Raw genomic sequence first — 22317 nt, 5'->3', positions numbered from 1 at the left:
AGGTCGTTGCATTTAGAAAGAGTGTTTTTCCTCTGCAATTCCCCTCCAGGCCAGAATCTCCAACTTCAAGGAAGACAGACCTCTATCTTTATCACTTACTGCATTTAAGACAGAAAAGGCTCAAGGAGGAACAAACTCAAAGACCCACACAGAGTCTGTGTGCAGCAAATACAATTCGCACGACTCCTACCCACCCCCAAAAGCTACGTACATAAACCTGTAGGAACTGTCTACATCTAGCACTCACTCTCACCCAAAGTCCACAACTCATTTAAATAAAGTCCAACTTCTCGGACAACAAGCAGCAGTGTCAAGAATGAAACAATTAAGCACAGTTAATGCCTCTCCCTATGCAAAACAAGGAAAACGTAGGCGGTAAAACACCGGGTGTTATGACACACAAAAGTTTCTACCTGTCAAGTACTAAGCAGTATCTCCCTACAGGGATGCTCAGCACCTCGGAGACATGCAGAACACAAAAGGAAAAGCTGCAGACAAAACATAAAACTACATTTTACAACTTAAAATTGGTTGTTTATTAGATACAGGCATATTCTGCTCGTTGTATTTATCCAATATACTGTTATATACTCAGTTTTATGAACACCCAGGGAGAACGGCAGCATGACACTGATAAACGGGTAAAAGTCAGCCACGTTTTGGATACCGCACATGGAAAAAAACCTGGGAGGCAGAAAAGCAGCAGAATACTTCTAATCATTCTTCACAAAAATCAACATGTATCTTTAGTCAGCTGTGGTACCACTATGGTGGTGGAAAATTCATATTCATAGTACCAATGGGTTTAAGAAAAATGCATATGCTGCACGATGACATTATTTCTGTTTACAATAAGTAATTTTACGAGTCAGGAAAAAGCCAACACACTCTTGCCCCAACTCTTTCTCCCAGGCTTTGCTATATGATTTCCCTAAAGACAGCAGCTTGCAGGCTATTACATACCTGGGGGAGCACGTTTGCAATAAAACAGTTCCTCTATGTCAGAGTGATATTCATGCCATGCAAGCACAGGGAAAAACCTCAAATATTTTCCGCTGCTAGCCTCGAGTTCACCATTACACTCCCGTTTTGATAGCAGTGAGCCATGTTTTTAGTTTTTGGAGGTGGCAGAGCTTGTAAGTGCAGACAAAAATAAGCTCGTGTTCACAAGCTCATAGCAAACAGCGAGGCAAAAGTTTTATTGAAGCTGCTCTCAAAACATTCAGTCCTACGCAGCCTGTGAATGAAAACACAGCCCCTCTCTTCCCTCTTAAAGAATGGTGTGGCAAGAAACCTGAGACTCCCGAGCCTCAGGACACGACATTTCAGTTGGCAGATGTGTGAAAATGGGAAACACAGCTACAGACTCTCGCGACATCTAATAAAATATTTTCTTCCTCATTTCTCCAAGACAGTTTATGAAGCAGAAATGGATTTAGAGAATCACTTGCTTCTTCAACTACTAATTTTGATATGCATTTAGAAAATCTACACCAGTAGCGAACAACCTCAACCACCACCATCCTTTTGCTTAGCAAACAGACAGCCACAGGACCTACCATCACGATGCTGTTTATTAGCTTAACAGAGCCAACTCTTCCATGCTTCTCTTCCACTCCCAGAGGTGTTTCCACAGTCCACCAGGCAGAAAACACTGGATTTTTCCATCTGATCTCATGGAGAGGAGAAACCACATTCATTACTCCAGGTCTACACCACTCTCGCTGTAATTGCCTCTGAAGTTGACAATTACATGCCACTGTTTCAAACTGCCGTTTATCCTAAAGTTACAGATTTTTGGGAACAATGTCCAGACAGAAGTATAATGGAGAAAGAGACAAAAAGACCCCGACACCACCTCTACCTGAGCAGGGGGACTCTCGCATACAGGATAACATGCCTCAAGGCTATGCTGCTCCTTCTCCCACTGGCAAATTGAGAGGAAATGAGTGTACTCCACCAGCATGAGAAGGAAAGCATTTTCCCATACAGAGTAGAGCTGAACAGATAGTGTCACTGGAGAAAGATTTCAAACACCCTGAAAGGGCTAAAAAAACCCCAGCTAACACATTTATTAGCGATCTTGCAGGTTTTTGTGAGTTCTTCAGATTGGTTTTTTTTTTTTTTTTGCTCAACTCCAAATTCTGATGAGCAAACAGAAAGACATCTCTTTGTTCCCATCTCCTATGACTATTTTTACATCACACGACTTCCTAGCTTCGCTGTACCAGAAACTCGCAGTGTTTTATTATCCCATCAGGGCATCTGTATTTCAGACAAGCAGCAGTCTCTGAATTGATCTCGCTCCCTGTTGCGAGGCTTAACTAACCTCAGTTCCTTAATGTCAGGGAGAAGACGTATGAAAGCATCACTTCTAATATTAAAGCTATTTTTTTCTATAAAGAAATGAGGGAGTAGACACGTTTTCCATTTGAAGTGATACTTTCCACAGCAATAGGCACCTATTTTGAAAATGAAGGCTGTGAGGAGGAAGTCCCAACGAATTCTCACCAATTCATTTCCATGATGTTCGAGACCCTAGGCATCTTACATCCCTACTGCTAAATAAAGAAAGCCCTACTACCAAGGCTAATTAGTTAGCCAGGGCTAATTGCCAGTGAAAGCTGCTAAGGTTTCAGGTATTAGAGCAACAAAAGTTTCTCAAGTTATTTCACTCATCAAAAGTTGTTTTATCTTCTCCAAGAAAGCATCTGAAATGCAACACGAACATCTTCATGAGAAGGGGCAGGGGAAATGCAGGCATTTATTTCCAGAATACTCAACAGAGCCATCTTCAGGGCTTCATTTACCTGATAAAGTATATTTAAATCCCACCTGCTCATCCTGTAGTGTTTATATACCTCTTCTGCTCTTTAAGGAGATTGTCATTTCCCAACAGACACTCCTATTTCAAGTCAGCAGCCTTTTAAGGCAAAACTACAGGGTGCAAAGGGAAACGGGGATCAGGACTCCACGTGCACAAACAGAGTAGCAGTTTCACCACCTTCCTGTGCAAGCACAGCCATCTCAACTACCATATGTTTTTTGAGCTCCATAGCAGCAAAATTCAGAAGTCAAGTCGCTAAAAAAACCCAAACATCACAGTCAAGAATTTTTCCATCTTTAAAAATAACCCCAAAAGAGCCATTTGGTCAAAGGTCAGGTAATCAAGATAATAGGAACAAGATGACTACGGGATATAAATCGCTCGGATTTTCATAGCTCCTTAGATAGCAACTAACTGTTGCCTGGAGCTGCCACTATTCTTTCAATCAAAACCAAGTCAGCTATAGCTCTGATGTGAAATTTTCTTGGGTAGGCAGTTCAGAAAAAAAACACCCCACACATACACAGAACAAGCTGCTTTTTTTTTTTTTTTAAGTGTTATTTCTGGCATCTTTTTACTATGGCTTTAAATGGAATACCAAAGATACCAAAATATTTCAATCGATAGCTGTGAAAAGGAACACAGCATTCTGCGATACAGCTAAAAGGGAAGAACAAAAGCATGAATTTCTTTGGAAGTATTTACGAGAGAAATCTGTCCAAATTCCACATGAGTAAGTATTCCAGGCGATTAAACCTTCTTGTTAACAAAATTGTAAGTTAACTTGGACAACACTGCTACAAAGCTTGGTTGAACAAATTTTTTTTTTTTTTTTTTTTTTACATCCATCATTACAGAGAGCCTATCTGTATCTAAGTGTCTTTTCCAGGATACTCTTTGGTTTGACTTCCCAACCAGCACACAAGGCAAACCAGAGGCACTTCACAGGAATTAATGGCAGCTGCTGTCAGCTCTTACACAGACATTGTAAGTGAAACCATTTTCAGTGCCTCACAAACCACCTTACAGGCATTTCCAGCCCTCTACAGAAAGGGCTACTTTAATAGTGGTGACTCGCATTAAGAAAGTAAACATCTCCCTACGAGATTTTGGGTTCACTTACAGATGGTCTAAGATATGCAGCCAAAAGATGATCATATACTCAAGAAAAAAATAAAAAGACTGCTCTATAGCCGTAGTCTGTCATATCAGCCAAATCTGAAGGATCAGCTCCAGAGAAAAAAAGAAAAGAAAAATGAAAAGAAGGTTTTCAGCAGCTTTCCTCTTGCATACATCCACAGTTGTCCATACCATACTGCCTGCCTCCTTCTAGGAAGAGACACACCATCTACTCTGCGTGCTCTGACTTGCACATGCACCAGAAGTGGTTTCCATTAGATCTGCCCTGAAAGCACGTTCAACATCTGCTCCGTGCAAGCTGCGTCAGCGTCACTGCAGGCTGTGCCAAGACACTTCCCACCACTGCTCCAACCACCTCTCGGAGCACCCCAGCATCTTCGGATCCAACCCACACGGTTTGGGACAGGCACACACAACACAAGGCAGTGCCCAAACAGTAGCTTTCGAGATATTTATAAAACAAACTACGTAGAACGGGAAACATAAGAACATACTCTGAATTATTTTGGTGTGGGTTTGTAGGCAATTTTTAGCAGCATACTTAACTAGCGTTGTACGTTCACATCAAAACCATCTCAACTTAATTCCCCATCTTGTGATACCCAAGGGATGACTTCCAGAAAATAAAATTCTCTTTTCATGCATTCATGTAGGGCAACTTCACAACATATGACATGATCCCATTACACTGGCTACGGTGTAGGCAACATCTTCAGTTCTTCTACAAAAGCCCAGATTTTAAGGCAATTTTTTCCAGCTCGTGCAGGAATGTTAGTGTTCAGACCAAATGGTAAAGTAACAGTTTTCAGTTCTTGTACTAGCACAAAGAAAACATGCAAGTAAGCCAATGACTCCTGTGCCATCTTACTTGTTCGTCATTACCACCGTTCCCACAAACTGGGCAGTTACACCCTGAGCCATCAGCAGATTCCCAGTGCCCCATGGCTACTGTTTCTCTCCTCCCTTGTAAGCAAAAGCCATTCCTTTTTATGAGGTTGTCCAGCCAAGAAGAAAACTGTTCAGTGCCAAGTGACCTCCGGAAAGCTTGAGAAGATGGTCTTCACTTTGATGGACATGCACTGCCACCCTAGCAAACAGTGAGTCTTCTCAAAGCTTATTAAAATACATGGAAAATAAGAACGCCCACACATTGCGTGACTGTGCCCTAAAGCCAAGGGATTTCAGATTGCTCATCTTACTTGGATATTATTTTGCGGGGGGAGATAGTGTCTATTTGTGCAGTTAAACCTGCCAAGCATCTAGCAACTATCTTATTTCCACCACTTACGTACAAAAATCTCTGGAAGGACAGCAAAAATTCATTTATGGCAGTAAGTTGTTATCATAAACACTGGGGATGCGAAATCTTAGACCAGGAATGCTTTGTTAAGCAGAGCTGAAGTCACAGTCTCCTCCAAAGGGTTTTGTTCCCTGCTTGCACGGCTCACCCAGGGTGACCAGCCTCGCTCTTCCCCATTTCAGCAGCTGAAGAACTGTCTCAATGTTGGAAAAAGAGATGGTGATGTCAGTTTTTGAGTCGATGAATTTGAAGAGTGCTCGACTGCATCATCAACAGCTCCAAGTGTTTTGTGCCTTCGGTCTCAATGTAAGGAGGACACAAGCAGGTTAAAAATAACCTTTTGTGAACTTGTTTCCCTGTTTTTATAACACCTGTGATAGCCAGGAGAGCAGCAGCAGGCTATTCCCACAGGTCAAGCAACCGTTATTCCCTTCTTTTGCTGTACTCTCTCCTTCACACCAGCCATGGAACATGAGGATCAATACCTTTGCACACACAGCAATGTGTACATCTATACATTACAGACCATAAACTGCAGAACACGTTGTATACCACGGTTTGCTCCTAGGCAAAATCTGTCATTACATGAGCAATAGCTCCTTCTCCAGCCTGCTTTCTTTGACTGTTTGATCACTAATAGTCTCACATGATGAGGCAGTGTCAGCAAAACTGCAATTTTAGTTTTCTTTTCATTAAAGCTTAGAAAGCCATCCAAGTCCTTTCCGCACGATATTCTTGGGCTCCCTGTGGCTCAGCTGAACACTGAAAGCCAAGCCGAAAACCATCTAGTACCATTTTGAAAAGTTCCCATCAGAAGGCATTCCCAATTTCCAAAATGACTCACCCATGGCTCTCCAAGCACACTGCTAGCACCGAAAAGCCAGCCATGGTCCAAGACAAACTCCTATAGGGTCAAAGATACTAGAAGCCAAATTTCTATGCTGGGCAGCTGCCTATCCAGTCAAATGACGACTTTTCTTTCAACAGACTTGATTGTATCTCCTATTACAGTCACCTTCTCCCTCTGCAAGGGTTCATATGAAGCTATCTGTCTCAGCTAGTCACCTCCTCCTGAGTATGAAGACATTTCTCCAGAGACAGCGTTCCAAAGAGAATTTTTTTAATTCTATATGATAAGTGCCAACAGCAAATAACACTCCGGAGTAGCAGCATATGGCAAAACATAAAGAAGGCAATTAGCCCACCAGCTTTGTCTTTTACCTATAAGCAGCTTATAAAGAAGTCAGTCTTTACGTCTCCTCTCATAGCAACCAGGACAGGTTATCAGATCCATTGTACTCTGGGCAGTACAGGATAAAAAGCCCTGTCCTGAAGAGCCCACGGTTTAAAGCGATAGTCGATTCCAATATAGCTTCCAAAATACCTACCATGGTTATTTATTCTAAATATACTTGACAGAGCTCGCTTCAGGTAAGCTGTTCCTGTCAACTCTGTTAATTAAGGAATCTACAAACCAGACGACAAGCAGCATTAGTGCCAACCTCACTTGGTATGTCTTTAAGGAGGAGAGTTGTGTCATGCTTTAAGCATTCTCACTGCAGCCACTGAAGAAGGCAACTAATGTTTTAAGAGACAAAAATATTTCCAGATGCGATTCGTGAACCCTGGGGTTTAGAGAAATAATCTGCATGTAACGAAACTCAGAAAAAAAACAGTTTTGGAAACACTACTAGCACTTCATTTTGCATTTAGAGCTCTGAACGGTTACCCTTACTGTGGCAGTGGTGTTTCTTTAAGACAGAAATAGAAAAAAAGGCCTGATTACGCATTTTCTTCAACAAATAACAGAAAATACCTACACAATTCTGTGGAGATTCAAACCCAGGTCACCTAGGTAAGCATCCCACCTACTACAGACACATCACAGAAACAGCTCCTCCAACTAACAGCCATACCTACTTTGCAGAACCGTGCCCCAATAAACCTTAATTTTACTTTACCATCATTACTATCAGCGTTTACGATTAATGACATGCAAAAAGAACTTACTATGCAAGTCATTATGGGGAAAAAAAAATGACAGCGTACGCTTTGGAAAGCAGAGCACATCAGTTCCACTGCTAGCAGAACTGATTGCCTCTAGGTAACCTCATAGGTTTTTACTATGTCCAGTTTTATGTACCTATGCCTAAAATAAATCTTTGCTCACTAATAAAGCTACAGAGAATTATAAGTGTTGGCTGTAAGAAAAGAAAGCAAAAGATTTTTTTTTTCCAGGGGAAGGAGGACAATATACCACTGAAGAATTCATGAGCCAGTTACACATGAAGTTACAGCTGCTGCTCTTCTGTCCTTGCTACTCCACATCCTCAGGGGAGGCAGAGGATTACTGCAGGATGCTTTCCAGAGCTAAATATTACTCAGCATAAGTATTTAACAGCTCGAACATACGCAATCGATAGCTCGACCTCTCTTCTAAGCCTCACTAGCCTTGCACGCTGCCAGGGACACAAGCTGAAACCCCCACATGTCCACAGAGCCCCTTACATCCGTTCAACAGCACCCCATTGCATTGCTTCCCTCTTCCCAGCAACCACTGAAGGCTACATGCACACCCTTCTCCGCTAAAATGGCTGGAAAAGCACTGAGATAAGAAAATTGTTAGACCAGTACAGTGAGGCATCTATTTTTACTGTCAATCTCTTCTTTATTACCTATACATTAAGCACCAGGCATTTTCCTACTCGGCCATCGAGGAGAAACAGCCGAAACAGAGAGTAGGCAGACTTCCAGCAGCACCATTTCAGAGACCAAAGGCTTCTTGTTAGGTATCCTCAAGCCACACGGAGCCAAGAATATAATGCACGAAGCCCATCTTAGCAGCCTTTATGGCAGACAGCTAAAACACTCCCTCCACCATGCTGCGTGCAGTAGTTCTGGAAGAGGGAAACAAGGCTGCAGATTTTTTTCCTCAAGTTACTGACACCATAGGAAGGACATGGCAGGAAAGCAATTTTCTGTTTGGTTAACCAGCATCTAATACCGTTAAAATTTAAAACTTCAGTGATGTCTTTTTCAAACAAGACTCAAGCTTTTTTAGAAGTAATGCTCAGGTTACTTGTTTCCTCCTAATTTCATGGTAGAACGCCCAGGTCCTCACTTTTTAAGTGATTCTTTATAGCCTAAGCTGTTCTGGGTAGCAGCATATAGTCCAAAACGTTAAAGAATAATGACACCATGCCAAAAATGAAATTTGCTAAACCCCAAAATTTTTAGGATGACACCATGAAAAACAAGTCATCTCCCTTTTTCCTCCCAGATTCCAGCAGTGTCAGATCTCCATTTCAGGCAGTCTTCGTACCTCAACTGACCTGCATTTCAAGTGGCAACAAATTCATTCCAAAACAATTCAAGTATCCAAGATCCCAGCTAATTAGATTTTTTTTTTTTCTTCCCCTACGTAGAAAAAAGGCTTTCTTCTTGTCTCTCCGGAAGAACAGATCACATCTAGATTTGACCCCAGGAGTATTCTTCCAGCATATGCTTGTTTCAAAGCAGTAGAGATGAAATAACAAGACGCATTACAGAAAAATCAAACGATATCGCAAGCGGACATTACACCAACAAGGAGACTCTCCTGCATTTCTCACATGGCACATCACAGCTCAGGAGCCCAAGGCAATCAAAGCCCCAGCCTGGAGGTAATGCAAACAGCTGCTAACCCAGATTTGACGTCTTGGATGCAGTATTTGAAGCTGGAAGGCTTTTATAGCTCTTCCACTCCAGTATGCCAACTGGTTTCCTAACAACAAACTCTGAAAGGAGGAGACAAAATAACTGATGCACTAAAGGCATTTCTACAGTCTGTCCATTTTCTCGTAGCATGCAGAGCCCTGTAAAGGAACTACGTATGTTAAGGTCTCAATTTGCTGCACAGCTACATGTCCCAACAGACCTTAAAACAGAATATTAACTCACAGTGTACTAGTATTTGTTCCTCAGCATTCTATATCGCTACTCATGGCTTTCAGAGCACAATTTGTTACTACAGTCACTCAAGGTGTGAAAGCCTCATGGTATTTGCAAACCTATACCATCTTTTTTTTAAAAAAAAAAAAAACACACAATTGAGTTTGGAGACAATCTGTTGACCCCAGTGAAACATTCTGGTATTTTGCCTCACTTTTTATATAGTCATTTTTGTTTTGAACAGCTGCAGACATTTTTCACAGGATTAGAGTGTTACATGCTTCATTTTCGAAAGCATTACACTAAATTAGCCACTGCACATTCAGCAATGCCACTATATCTTAATTTTTGTTCACAGCTGCTGATGCAGCAACAGGTGTGGGGCAGTTCCCAGGCAATACTATCTACTACCACTTGCACAATCCATGAGCTCCCAGAGCCATGATGAGTCTCAAACTAAAACTCCTGCCAGCCCAGCGCATTATTCATCAGAAGACAGATCTTTTTATAGACACATTTTCTGAACAACCAAAATCTCTTGCTCTCAACTCTTCTCCCTGGATCTTTTGCTTGATGATTTTAAGCCAAGATTTACAAAATCATGAAGCTTGACTAAAAATACTTATTACGTGCAGGATTGCATAAGACCTCAAAAGCCACAAGAACGTGCAGTATTCACAAAAATCAGTAGACCATCAAGACAGCAGTTTGTGATGAAACGGGAACCTTCTCTAGACACGCACCCAAGGACACACAGGTGAAGAAGTTCCCCAGTGCTATTCCAATAAGTTCTGCAAACTCACTTATTTAAATGTGTAGAGGCTTACTGATTCAACTCCTCCGCAGAATCTCCAACTTTCCATTGATAACCCAGTAATAAACAAGACCTTGGCAATATTGTCTCTCCTCCCCACCCTTTCCCTGCAGGAAGAAGGCAAGCTTCCAAAGAATAGCATGTCTCCTGTGTCAGTGAGAAGCAGAGCCTAAAGACTAAAGAATCAGCCATCATCTTTGACGCACAGTTCATCCTAAATCATTTGAACAAAAAAACTTCACAGCAGAAGGATTGGGTGAAGCTCACAGGGTGCAAAAAGCCTTTCCCACCCTTTTAATCTGTGCATGGAAGGCCTAAATGACTTCAGAATCCTGTTCTATTACAAAACTGAAAAATAAAGATGTTTCTCCAAGCATGGATTATATACACTCAGTTTAGAAAAAGTTGTGTTATGAGCTGAACAAAATTCATTTCTCTGTTCAGGATAAGAGAATTAAGTTACTCACGTCTGCTCACAAAACAGGAATAACAATCTTCTCCACTTTTTGGGAAATCCTGCCTGACTCTTCATCACTCGATGCTCCAAGCTTTGAAATTATTTAAGTCTGCACGGGAGAATACTACCATAGGAGGAGGGAGGAATAAAAAACAAAAGCAAGGGAGAACAGCCCTTGAAAAAGCTGCCACCTCTCACCAACACAAGACATGCCAACAATTACACAGAAAGGAAGGAAACAGAAGTGTTATCTCTCACAGAGATAAACACTTTCTCCAAAAAGCAACGTACCCTTGCTCTCTAATCAAGAGAGTAGTCATACAGGGAAACAGAAGGATGGAAGCCACGTTTACAGTCCGAACAAGAACTGACAGTCTAGCACAATAGGTATAACATCCAAGGGCCAAGTAAAACTATCTCTAGATTAAGGTACTTGCCAAGCACCAGCATAAATAAAAATCTTGAGAGTCTATAGAGTTACATCTGAGAAAAAGGGTAGGGGGTCAGGGCTACTCTCAAGTCACACAGGTTTCTTCAACACTAACGGGCCAAACCTGCACTCATGCCGTGACGCTGAGCCCAAACAACGTTGCTTCGACAAAGCCAGCGGGGCACACCGAAGGCTGCCCCGCAAACCTCCTGGGTAGGAACCCATGTGAGGCTGCTGACATGCTTCGGACCCGGTGCGCCTTATCATGCCCCTCAAGGTTCAAATCTGCCAAGGAAAAAATAAAGAAAAGTAATCAGACAGTCATTTTGACATGTTCCTAGAAATATCCCGACCTAGTGTGCTATACCAATGCTTTCAAGGCAGCCAGTGGAAGACGCAGTTCCAGGGGAGTTCAAAAAGTCTCAGTCTCCTCCTTTGAAGACCAGAGATATTTACTGTTGATACCCGAGCAGCATTAAGGTGCCACCTCTTGTCTCCAGCAACACTCAAGGATCCTTCCTCACTTCAAACTAGTTAGTGCTGTACAATTGACTCCAGCTTTTAAGATGCCAAAATTCATGAGGACTCTATAATACAGAGTTCTACTAGCAATATCAACCTTGTTTCTCTCCTTAAGACCTTTCTTCAGCAGAACCATTTATTTAAATTCACAACTGGCATTAAACAAGAAGCATCTTCAATGTTGACCATACAAGGGCTCGTTACATGACATAACGGCACACTGTCAAACGACCTGGCAGTCATCAGGCTGTATGGATGTTACCATCGCATTCAGAATGGTGGAAGCAGAGCAACATTAAGATTTTTCAACTAGATTAGACTAGGTTGCAGCACCAACAAAAGCTAGAAGACATCACATCAGAGAAGCAGTGATGACCTGGAAGGAGAGAGGCAGAAAGATGTCACTATTATCACACCCAACACAAAGGCCATAGGAGCAGAGGTCAAGGAAAACAAGTGGGAAAATCATCACTGAGAGACAAGGACATCCACAGAGGGATAGGGTCACCCACAGCAGCCTCTTCCCAGAACTGCAACACGTAAAGGATGGACAGTTCCTCAGAGGAACTCATCACAGCATCTGGCTAGCAAGTTTCTCACCCTCATCCTACTTATTCACCTGCTGAAAGCGCTCCTCCTCGGCAAGTTGTTGATTATGAAGAGACCATACAAGAGCTAAACAAACCTCTCTTTATCTTGCAGATGACTAATCCCCATTTTCAATATAGCAAAAGACAACTCTTGTTGCAGTACAGAGACCAAAGAGACCCAGATTTACTTCAACACAGTAGTCATTATTTGGCACGGCTATAGAGGAACGATAAAGATTGCTGCTAAAACTAAGGCACATTAGCACAGCTCAAACAATTGAGAGGTTTCAGTTGCTGCTGTTTCAGTGAAGTAAACAGATTAAAAATTCTGAGAGTTATTGAAATAAGCATATTGAAGATAACTAACTGTATGTTTTACTGCATGTAGCTACTAACCTGAGCGTTTCACACTTGCCAAACTAGTCCCATGTAAACAGCACCACAGGATTTTCCTAATCACCGTTACTATGAGATGAAACTGGCTTTGGCTCCAATCCTACCTGAGCACATGCATGTACCACTAATTTCTATATTGATTTACACAGAACAAAACACTTCAAAGAACTTAAACACCCCAGCTGAATTTCCTTGTGAAGAAATGAAGTGGAAGTCATTATTAAGACACCCCTAACCCAAGAAACACAGAAAGTGAGAACAAAAAGGAAAGCAAACAGCAGAGCGATATCATGGCTAAATATTATTTGCCTATCACCCTGCAGGCACCTTGCCCCAGCACGCTGCTTCTCAACAGCCATCGATTGCACTGGTGCCACTGCTCTGTGTGGCCACAATCTGTTTGTCCATCCAGGACAGGAAGAGACAGGCTCAGCAACAGTTTGCTGCTTCATTAAGAGCCTAAGCAACAACAGAAAAGAGTCGATCAAGTTAGACTTTGAACTAGACGTTCCACTTCCATGAGCCTCAGTAGCTACACATCTCCCCTGCTCTCACACTAACATGCAAAGGGATAAAGGACTCAAACCGAGGAAGATCTAACTTGCATAAAAGCAGGAGGAAGGTGGCTAGCTAAGATGTGACCTACCAAGTAGTAAAACGTTCTGGAGTACCACCTAAAACAAGAAAATCATTTCAGGCTATTCCTAATAACTGGCAAGAGCCTCCCCACAGCAAGAAATTTATACGCAAATGTCTTTTTGATTCAAAGCTCGGCCATCGATTACATTTCTAACAGACAACACAGGGTCTCTATAAAAACCTCAATATCCAAGACTGCCGAGTAAGTCAGCATTTAGCTCCTCAACCCCAGGACAAGTATATTCCAGTTAGTAAAACCCCTGACAAGTCAGATTAGGATGATATCAGGTTATTAAAAAAAATAATTAACCAAGGGTTTTCTACATGAGGACACAAGCAAAAAAACCAAACCAAGTTACGGTAATTTTGGTTTAGAGCACCTTAACTGAAGAATCACATCAGGCTTAGTATCACTGAAAATTCCAGAGGCCAAAATTCCTCTTCTGATACCACAGTTTAATCCTCACTCGAAATTAATTCAAAGTTACCTTTCACCAAGCAGCCCATTAGAGACAAGTACTTAGATGACCAGCTGAAGCGAGACATGAAAAACTCTTTGCTACACACAACAGGAACTGGACGCTGCGGAACTGAACTGAATCTCGTCTTCAAGAGGTCTTTCCTGCAGGAAACAGAAGCTCAAGTTGCAACATTAGTCATGCCTACAGAAGCACAGGGACAGTTACAGACACACTACTGAAAGGGAAAGCCCAAGCTACGCAGGGACAGTGCTCCAGGCTCTCCGGGAGAGGAAAAAGCCTTCAGGTTCAGCAAACAGGAGAAAATAGGATTTTTTTAAACCTTTTTGATATATCTGAACCATTAATAATGTTATTTCCTCTTATCAGATACCATTTAATCAGCAGGTTTCTCCTGTTTTTTTGGGGTAGACATTCATGTTTTCCAAGAACCACCCCAAATCCCAGGCAAATTACCATTCAGAATGCCGTGTTTGTGTCTACGCACACTTGCTATTTTGAAATCAAGGCTATAAACCTGCAAGCACCTTTTTGTCACTATGGTTATCGGCTCAGAAAAAAGAAACCCCTTCACTGGGAGTTTACGTTAAGGTGAATTTGTCCCAAGAGAAAGCAAGAGTAAGTGTTGGTAGGTCTTCTAATGTTTGTTTTCTTAATCATCTGAGTGTTTCTGAGGCTTCGTGGAAGACGCACCGCATTCTTTTCCAAGTGTTGCAGCCCTCTGGCTACAACGGGAAGAAAGAGCACCCAACACCTTGAAAAACCACTTCAAGCTCAAACACCTAAAGACAACACTGAAGACATCTACACTGCTATTTTGTCAAGCCTCAGGTCTCCCACTGCCTGTCTTCTCTTCAGCTTCACTCGCTTACCTCAAAGGAAAGGTTGCTGAATTAATCCCAAGTAAGGAAGGTTGGATATGTCAGAGCTCCTAATGATGTTCAGATACCTTTAGTGCCAACATCCTCCCAGACACGTTGTCTCACAGCCAAGGGTAGGGGGAGTAATATGCCTAATGAAGATCAGATGAAGGTACTTGTTTTCTTCTTTAGGTAGGCGCGGTTCACCTCCCAACTACCTAAGGCATTACGCCTAGAGGTGCCCAAAGCACTAATGCTTGCCATCTCTCTAGATCTCCTTCTGCAGCGTGTTCATTTTGGCAGTTCCATCCTTTTACCCCAGTGGTCTTATATTTACGGTTTTGGGATAAGCACTGTGTTTTTTTCTGAGCGCAGAGGATCACAAGAGACTTATCAAGGCCCTCACATTCCCATTTTAAGGCTAATTCTGCTGGGGTGGGGTTAGGGCTTGCCGTTGGCAACGCCGTGAAGATCCTTCCCTACAGGAGGCCGAGTTCACATTGGTTTAAAATTAGTGGGGCATTGCAATCAGTAATTGCCTGCAATACCAGCCTCCCTTCAATAAGGGCTGCCTTTGCCAGGAATTTAAATGCAGTCTTTAAACAAACAAGCACTTCGATCTCTGTTCCAGATACGCCATCACACACGCGCTGAAGTGGAGAGACCAGTAGCAACTACTCCAGCTAGCAACATTTCTATCCTGCAGCCCAAGCTGCAAGGTTGAACTTGGCAAAACATTTGCCAAGCACTGAAGAGAGGGGAGAAAAGAAAAAAGAGAGGGAAAAGTATATACATAAATTTGTTACTTTTAAACTTAACTTCCTTGCATGTGGGACATCATTATGTCTTGTAGTGTGACATGCATGGAGGGGGGCTGCTGGGCTCACACCAAAGGATGGGGGCTAAGACCTCAGATCTAGCAAGGGAACAGGAGACTCATGGACAGCAGAAATCCTGGACACAAGAGACCCACACAAGTCCCTTGTTGCCAAATTTGGCCTGGTGAGCTCCAGGACTGCAAAGTACCACTGTGACTTGGCCAGAAAATTCTCAAGTTGCTCACAAAGCAGAAGAGCTCATCGCTGGCTTTGACTTTAACCTTTCAACAGTTCAAAAAACTCCCAAACAGGCTATTCAAGTAGGGCCAAGCAGACAATCACAGGAAATTAATTTTATATTCTGCTAGAGGGAATGAAGTAACTTCTTTCCTGCTGAGAGTATATAATTATTTGGCACCAACTGGCTACATCTCAGAAGCTACGACAGCAGCTGAATAGTCTCTTTTAGTAGGGTAAGCTTAGTTTCCCTTTGTCTCAACTCTATTGGTTTTCCAATCCTACCAACTGCCTGGAAAAATATAAGCTGCTGGGAGGATTTGGGGCCATGATGACCAACGCGACATTCTCTTCCATACAAACAATTTTGTGATGCCTTGACTAGAGTCAGGCTAGGAGAGCCACCAAGGACAGAGCAGGGCAAGAACCATAGCACAGCCCAGGCTGGAAGGGACCTCAGAGACCCTTGAAGCTATTTTCCTGTTAACACTGAGCATAACGGCTCAAAATACATCTAGCAGACTCTGAAAGGAAGAGTATTTGTCCTTATCTAAGGACACAAAACACGGATGGTGACCACAGCTTTTATCTCCTAAAAGCAGTAGGACTAAGTTCTGTGCAGTGAAGCTCAATTGAATCTACACTCAACTGCTTTTATGAAAATTTGTTACACTATAGTAGAAAGGACTTCCATTTTTTTTAAGAAATCTCTTCTAAACACCTCGATGCATTTATTAACAAGGACTACCCAAACTACCACAGTTGACTCAACTGCTAGACCCACCATGGGCAACATCTCACTAGTCCACATATTTTGTTTCTGGGGCAAGTTTCAAGCAAAATTCTGAAACGAAACATTTTCCTTTTCAAGATGCGGACTCAAATAAGGTTTCCTGTCCAATACATTTAGAGATGTCATTGTTTTTCCAAGTTGTCTCTAATGAGTCATTTGAGAGGGAATTTGTTTTGTTTTGTTTTTAGAATCAGAACTGGTTATGGCCTCCCTATAAAGGGGAAAGAGGAATTCAGAGCAAGCAGCTCTGGTGCCAATATGTCAAAAATAACCAACTTGCATAATCTCAAAAACATTCTTATGGAAGCTCTCCTTGAGAAAAAGGCCTTCAATGATCACTGCAGTTTTGACAGCAAGATCCTTATATGGATTCAAACCACACGAAATATTTTATACAGAGTGGTAATTGTAACGCCGATCACTAAGAACGTGTTGAATGAACAGAGGACAGAACCGAAAGATCCACAGAGGCCTTGGGATCACTAACTTTCGAGCTTCATACCAGAGATACCAGGGGATTTTGGCAGAGCTTTTGTTTTTATTTAGACACACACGGTTTTTGTAAGAACGAGCTCCGTGCCAAAAGGGCTCCCAGCCAGGGATGTACCCAGCGCCCGGGAGATCAGCAAGGAGTGACCAAGATGAGAGGTCTCCATTGTTCTTCAGAAGCAGAACACCAACCTCCAGACACATAGGCTGCAGCACACGTGTTTCCTGAGTATTTATAATGGAAGCGAGATAAAGGGGTGTCATTTTTAAGAAGTGACATTAGTGTGAACAGAGTGCTACATCAACGGGAACGCTTATCGCAAAGTTCACCAGGCTGCAGGGTTCCTCGACAGTTTGACAGGGAGCTTGAACTCTTCACCTATTAAAGCCGCTCAGCACATACATCTGCACCTAATCCTTCCTTTCCCTAAAGCCTCACACGCACGACAGGCAAGATGGGTCCTCCCCATGCCTTTACGAGGCTAAGAACCAGCATACGGACACTACACAGAGTGTTGAGGGGAAAGATGCTTCTGGCAACGAACTCTAGAGAGCATCCCTGGTGTTTCCATTTCTCTGCAGCTTTAGGAGGAAGAACACGAACTGAAGACTGGGTGCATTTATTGTATACCAGTTTCCCAGACCTCTAAGGAGGAAGCTGTCTGGAGAACAGAAGAGCACAGAAGGCACTATGAAAACACCCGATGTTGCCCGTACAGTTATGCACAGTAGTCCCTTGTGCACCCCAGGCAGTCCTCACAATGGGAAATAAAACAGCGTTCCTCTCGTTCCAAAGGGCCCAGAGCTCCCATGCCAGACACTGTGTAACCCAACTACCCAGCAAAGGGTTCCTGCAAGGAACACTGAGGCAAAATGAAACCTCAATATATGTTTTGACAGGCTCTTAACACAAGCTAGCAGGAATGTGTTAGAGGAATGTTACTCGTTCAGTGGAGCACTTGTGATCCCGGCGGAAGTGAAAAGCGGTCCACTGCAGTAATACAGACAACCACCCCCACCACTTCCCTGTGAAGCAGTAGCATCCCAGTAGTTACAGCTGGAGCCCATCAGAAGTGTTTAAATACTCCTGGAGTGACATTTTATCAAGGAAAATAGTTTGCTTGAGCAATGCAGTTGAGATGGTTCAAGGCCAACTTAGACGTATTGGTAAGAAACAAGACTATCCACACATCTCACCTCCTCCTTTCCTCAAAAAAAGAGATTACCTAGTCCTTCAATTTCAACAGAAGGCTAAGGGAAGACGACATTCAAGCAGCAAAGACAAATCAAACCTTCATGAAAGCAAGCAGCATCGCATGCAGACACAGTCAGCACAGCTTGCTCAGAGGACAAACCAGTGTCCAAAAACCACAGCAGTCTCCTACCAAACACAGGGCTGAAAACAGCGAGGACGAGTAGAAGCAGCAAGCCAAATATTTGGACAGACTTCTCAAAAGCCTGCAGCTTTCATTTTAAACCAAGAATAGACTTTCATTATGATTTTAAACATTTAATGGGAAAAGGATGCAACTCATTAAATGGTCAAAAATTAGATAATAAAAACAAGTATTCAGACAGACAATCTTTTGCTGGAGTTCTAGATTTCCATCACATTTTTGCACAACACTACGTTAAGCTCTACCAAATCCCAGAGCAAGGCACGTAACGATTCATTTTACTTGCCGACAGTTACATTTGGACATATCCTATCTTCCTAAAACGAGAAATGTAGTAATTTGCATTTCCTTTGTCACCTGTTATTTCAGAGACGAAGCATTAAGCAGGATTAAATTATGTCATTTTTGTCAAAAGTAACATCATGATTATAGCCACAGGGATTCAGAGGAAATCCATTCTTCACAGGATTTGTCTGTGAAAATGATGCTAAGCATTTAAAAATTACCTGCAATATGTAGGTATTTTGCATAAACTTCTGTGCTTAGGTACCAAATTTGCACTGAAGAGCTCCAATAGCACTCGGTAGTCAAATCTGAAAAAGTCTCTCTGCTTGTCTTCTAGGAAAATATTTTTATGTATGGCAACCTAATGCTGCAAAAGAATTCATGCTGTCTCTCAAGAATCTGTCCAAGAATAACACTTGCTCTTTTGCTCCCCTCAAACCTGAAGACCACATCAGTTTAGGAGCCTTTAGGAGCAGTGGAGGAGGAGGAGGGAGAGAGAGGAGCTGATCCACAAGGTTCATGTTAACAGGGATCCTCAAGACTGCAAGCATCTGCAATGTTCTTAGATGTGCCAGGCCTTTTATTTACAGCTGCTGCAGGAAGTCTGGAGAGGGGTAACAGAAATTCTGAAATTTTTAGCTCAGAAACCCAAATAGCAGCTGATCTACAGCAAAAGGCAAAAATTTGTCAGGAGCCTATTCCATCAATAATCAAGGAACAAAACTGAGGGAGCGTAAGCAGCTGTGGTTCAAGTACTATATAGTACTATCATGTCAGTACAACTTTTCTGTCTCTTAGATGAATTCATTACTCAGAAGAGGAGTCTGGATCCATCTGTTCCCATTGGAGTGGAAAATGACTTGGTGAGACCCCTCTACAGCCGTTTATTGCAATGCACATCTGTTCTTCCTCTATTCAGCCTTCCCATCACCCCAGCACAGTAACACCCTCCCCCCACCCCCCCCCCCCCCCGCAACACTAGCAATAAAATATATGCATCAAAAGAAGAGAAAAACACTTTCCAGCTGGCAACTATAGCCTTACCATTTAGTCCACATGAAGTTCTAGGAAAACACATCAAGCACAAGTGTTTGAAATAGCTTTCCTATTTCAAAGGTACTGAAAAAAAAAAAATAAAAATCCCCTCTCCCACGCAAGTCTTCTGGCTACTGCAAAAATCCTGCTGAACCTGAATTAAACTGCAATTTGCAGACAGTCATAGAGCACTGACAAGTCCTGCACTGCTCTCAGGCTGCTGCATCAGCTCTCAAAAAGGGTTCTCCAGCAAGCAGGTCTGTCTTAGCTTCTTGAAGACACCTCTCAGAGCATCCCTCAGCTCCTCTGCCCAACTGCTTGGTTACTTCCAGTATTTATTGCCCATCGCAACATCCTCAGACATGCCACCTTGCCACTAACCACTTCCAAAGAACTGGAGACATCCGAGGAGGGAGGAAAAACAGAAAGATCTGGGAAAGGACAGGTCTCATTGGTAGAGGGGACAAACAAGCAGGCAAATAACCCACCCAGAAGCATCAGTTTCAGAGGTCAAAAATCTGTTACAGTCAGGGCATCCATATCACTGCTCACTCTCTGATTCTCCATGATTTTTTTTAAGCTCTAAAAAAAAAAAACCCACTCAGTCCCTAGATAAAACCATGAAGCTGCAGAATTCGTATTCCATGTACAACCCTGTGTCCAACATCATCTGGCGTTACATTCATGAGAGACAGACTTGTTTGAACAGAGCGAGATTCATATGCTTCATTTGTCACAGTCTGCAAACTAAGCTTAGCACCAAGTTCAAGACAGCTCTGGCTAAGTAGTGACCCTCACCCTAGTCGGGCATCTCTACATGTAGATTTTATCCATAAGATCATATTAATGGTAGGGGAGAAAAAAGAACAGCAGCACTGAAAAACAGGAGACATGGTCATGCATTACTAAAATTGCACCAAAACTCTTACCCAGCCCATGAAGAAGGTATATTTTTGATCTTGTGTTTCAGAAACCCCTCTACTATAGTTTTTATAGACCTTGCTAGAACCACCAACCAAAGCCAAAGACAAAATCCTATGGAAAAGCTTCTCTCAACTCCCATCATCACTACCTACAACCCCACCATCTGCTCATAGTACACAAGGGGAAGTGCCATGAGCTAACACTAACATGAAAAAACAAAAAACAAACCAAACTCAAACCCACATGGGTCTAAACAGCCTCACACTATTCACATACACACAAATCTCTTTATCTGTTGATAAAGGTCTCTGCTTGCTTTTGGTAAATTTGCAAAAGAATAGGGCTACAGAGGGATGAGGCAGGATACATCTCGCCTGCTCACCCTATCCCAGCCAGTAGCCCTAAGGAGATGCCCGGGCACATCTGTGATCACTGCTAGTGTTATAGATGTCTAATCTTGATCCTCATTAAAAATCTACTACAAAATCCATTTCCATTACATTTATTTTTATGTATGTTTTCAGGGGCAGAAAAATAATAATAAAAAAAAAAACCAGACAATGCCTTCCAGGAACTCACATCCTGACCAAGATTAGCAAGATGTACACATACTACCAGTTCTCTCATCCCAAAAGAATAATTTACTCTGGGGTAGTCATAACAAGTGCACAACCACAAGTGTTTACCATTGTTTTCCTCCCTATGTTTATCTGAAGACAGGTTTGGCATTGAAATAAAAGTATGGAGCAAGTGAGAGCAGTTCAATCAGCCATACTAGAGGTATTTAGAATCTGTTTTCCAGAGCACAGCTGCCAAGTTCAGTATGCATTTAGCATTAAAATCTCACAGCAATGCCAAACCCGTCCTTGGCGTATGAAGTTACAGATGAGGTTCTTGCAAGTTGAGCCTTGAAGGAAATGAACTCGACGGAGCCTACAGGAGCTAAGTGAACTTACTTAAAAACCACTCCACCTGCTTCCTGTTCAAAACTTTTCTCTCTCAAGCCATCAGTATGTGAACTATGTTTATCGCCTGGGAAAAAAAAAAATCATAAGTTTTGCTCCAATTTTGAACAGGTCTGGTAAAGCAGAGGGAGAAAAAAAAAAAAACAAGCTGAAACATTCAGCACAGACTAAGTGTCTGTCAAACTGAGCACAGTGCTCACTTTGACCTGAATAAAGCAAAACAGAGTCACAGCTGAAAAAGTGAAAATTTCTTTCCTTTCCTGTACTTATCTCATTGTCCCCTCCAACCCCATCAACTGCATTGGGCACTGTGGTCTGAAACACCTCAGTAAGGAAAGATAACAAGGAAGAAAGAAATAAACTTCCTATGTTTGCAAGTTATACATTATCCATTTCAAATGCAAGTGTTGTGTTACCTGTGCTAAAACCAGACAAACTGAAGAGAAAACCATCGCACATCTAACATCAAAACCCAGTCCAACGTTAGGACAGCACCCTGCAGTCCGGTATCAAGAGCATTTATTTTAATTCAACTCATACTTTCATCTTCCCATCTACTGCCAAAATCTGCCAGAGAAGCAAGGTAGAGAACAGATGATTGTCTAAAGCATGTTTATTTTGGTTTATGGTGGGGTTTTTTTTCGAAAAATCATTCGAAACAAGTTCACTGAATAGAAGTTGTCCCAGGTACTTGACCTGCTACAGAGTATCAGCCAAGTTACTTATTAATCAAGGCAGTCCACTAATCTTCAAGAAATAAATCTACCTTACATGAGACAAAAGCATTAAGTCCAGATATTTGAGAATATTTCTTGCAATTTAAGATAGGAACAGACACAAGGCATAAGGGACAGACTAGTTGTCACCTGGAAGGCTTGTTCTTGAATTCCATCACTAACGTTTGAACTGCTTAGGGAGAAAAGATAGGTCACGGGTTCATAATAAAGATTTTGTGTATTTTTACAGACTGCAATGGTTGCATGAATGGCT

General features: G+C 42.2%; 1 protein-coding gene across 1 annotated transcript in view; it reads right to left on the bottom strand.

The window, feature by feature from the left end:
• MCU (mitochondrial calcium uniporter) overlaps window positions 1-22317 on the bottom strand; it is a 98736-nt gene that overhangs the window by 52714 nt on the left and 23705 nt on the right.

The sequence above is a fragment of the Tauraco erythrolophus genome, chromosome 9, assembly GCF_009769465.1.
Source record: "Tauraco erythrolophus isolate bTauEry1 chromosome 9, bTauEry1.pri, whole genome shotgun sequence".
In the NCBI taxonomy this organism is placed as follows: domain Eukaryota; kingdom Metazoa; phylum Chordata; class Aves; order Musophagiformes; family Musophagidae; genus Tauraco; species Tauraco erythrolophus.
This window is presented reverse-complemented; position numbering and strand designations above follow the sequence as displayed.